The 2727-nt window shown below is 28.7% G+C and overlaps 1 protein-coding gene across 1 annotated transcript in view; it reads left to right on the forward strand.

Moving 5' to 3' along the window:
* Window positions 1-2347: 2347 nt before the first annotated feature.
* Window positions 2348-2727, forward strand: part of LOC105129783 (pre-mRNA-processing protein 40A-like) — a 13706-nt gene continuing 13326 nt past the window's right edge. Inside the window, 1 exon segment of the mRNA XM_011031995.1 lies at window positions 2348-2530. The gene's annotated coding sequence lies outside the window, so the exon portion shown is untranslated.

Consider the following 2727-nt stretch of genomic DNA (forward strand, 5'->3'; position numbering starts at 1 on the left):
GAATGCTAATTCGTTGTAGGCAACTAATTTCAATAGCGAATCACAAATTCACTACAGAACACACATCTTCAACAACAAATGTAAATTCGCTGTAGACAACTCAATTTCTGCAAGCAAATCATAAATTTACTACATAATACACACATGCATTTTCAATTCCAGCACATAATATATCATCAAATCACAACAGAGTTATATGGTTTTAACATGAACACACCCATGCATTCTCAATTCCAACACATATCTGCCATCAAATCCCAGCAGAGTCATGTGATTTTAACATGAACACACCCATGCATTCTAAATTCCAACACATATCTGCCATCAAATCCCAGCAGAGTCATGTGATTTTAACATGAACACACCCATGCATTCTAAATTCCAACACATATCTGCCATCAAATCCCAGCAGAGTCATGTGATTTTAACATGAACACACACATGCATTCTCAATTCCAGCACATATATGTCATCAAATCTCAGTAGAGTCACATGATTTTAACATGAACACATACATACATCTTTTTACACAATGCATTCTGGCCAGCCCTATTGCTATGGTTTGCCTTCAACCAAGTTTTATTTTTTCCATTTTATTCATTATCCTTAGTTAGCTGTTTTAGTAAGTGGCCTAATTTCATCCTTGTTGCTTGTTCTCTTAGTTATTTTCAATTTCCTTTATAATTAACCTAGAGGGTTTAGGTTAATTTTTTTTAGGGTTCCTTCATCATTTTTAGTTATGGGTTTGAAGAACAAGGAGGTAAAAGGAGACTACATGACCCTAATTTTCAAATTAAGTAGGTTTGGATAGTTTGGTAGTATTTTCCCTCTCCTTTTCTCCCATTTTCCCCTTTCTTCTTCCTCTTTTGGTTCTTTTTTTTGGTTAGTTTCCTCCCACCCATTCTAGCCCCCTTTCCTTCCCCCTAAATAGCTACTCAGCCTTTATTCACGATCTCAACTCTCTCTCATATGTTCAAGAGGTATTCTTTACTGGTTTTGGTTTGAATTTTCATTGGGAAGGAGGAAAAAAGAGACATACAATTGAACATGCAGTTGCTATAGGTAGACTTCGGGAAGAGGAAGGGTAACCTTCTCTCTCTTATTGCATTTATACTTCACATAAATTGAGGTAGGGTGTTTGAGGTTGGTTTAAAGGTGTTCTTATCCGTATTTTGGTCTATTTAAAATTGGTTTTACCCCTCCCTCTTAGCTTCTTAAGACGATTTAATTGTTTTCCTTACCTTCAATTATGATGAGTTGTTGCCGATTCAGAAATCAACAATGACGATAAGGCTGTTTAGACCTTATTTTTTAGGTGTTTATAGAAAAACTATTCATATAAATAGTGAATTGTTTTTTATTAAGTTTTTTCATTTTTTATTTAATAATTATAATATAATGTTTTTTAAAATTTACGATGGAAAAACTATGAAGTAATGTTTTGAATTATGAACATGCGAAGCAATGTAATAATAAAAATATACTAAAAATGATGAAAATACAGCATATGAAAAAAAGAGATTTATAATAGATTATAATTGTTACACACAATGTTTTATTTTTCTTTATTTATTTTATTTGTTATTTGATTTTTTAATTCATAGTTTAATAATTTTATATTAAGTTGACTTAAGATTGAGATTGATGTTTTGTTTTGATTAACTAGATATAGAGTTTTTGCCATGTTAATAATAGATTTTAACATTGAGTTAATAATCAATTTGGCAAAACTAAACTAAATTCTATTTATTTAGATTAATTAAAACTTTAGAGATCCACTATTAAATTAAAATAAATATTTAAAATTTATTTTCTTTAAAAAATAACATTCTTATCTCATAACTCAATCTTTAATTTAAATTAACAAATCTACTATTATTTATTAACATATATAATTATTAATTTATCTTATTAAATTTACATATAAAATTTTCAATTTGTATAAAAGAAAGAAAGAAGATTTGTCATATACATACGTACATGATTTTTCTTAATTGCTTGTGCATTTTGAAAAGAAATATTATATTAAAACTAAATTAATCTTTCTTAATAATTTTTTTTTTTTACCAATGAAATCCAATCAGATTCTTCTTTCATCAAATGTGTCCAAAGGTGTATTGGAAGATAGGGAAGAAATTATTTTTTAAATATATTAAAATATATATTTTTTATTTTTTTAAAATATATTTTTATATTAATATATCAAAATAATTTTAAATTAAAAATATAATTGTACGCAGGACCAGACTAAAATTTCCTAAATATTTTTTCCATCGGATATCCGACATTTTCATCTTTTTTTTTTGTTGTTGTTTTGTTTGTTTCTACTTATTTACTTTCCAAACCAAACCAAATCATTACAAAACCAAACCCCCGTGCGTGCCTCCTCACTTTCTATCTCTGCACCGGAAAAAACACATGGTTAAACCCTTCTCACATCTCTTTAAATTGAAAACGCTAAACTTCTGCCCCTTTTCATGCACTTAAACCCTGATTTTAACGACGCCAAAATTTATTCTTTATTTTGTTGGTATGTCTTCACTCTTCACAGCTTAAACTTGAATTGATTGCTAGTTTTGAATTCTTGAAAGAACAATAAAACTAGGGTTATTTATGATTCTTTGTTGTTTAGGAGTTGTATCACTCTCTGATTAATTAGAATTCGAGTTGTGGGTTCATGTGATTGTAGTGAATCTTGTTTATATGTTTTTTAAGGTTATGAATGCC

This window comes from Populus euphratica, unplaced genomic scaffold (assembly GCF_000495115.2).
Source record: "Populus euphratica unplaced genomic scaffold, PopEup_1.0 scaffold34.1, whole genome shotgun sequence".
Taxonomy (NCBI): domain Eukaryota; kingdom Viridiplantae; phylum Streptophyta; class Magnoliopsida; order Malpighiales; family Salicaceae; genus Populus; species Populus euphratica.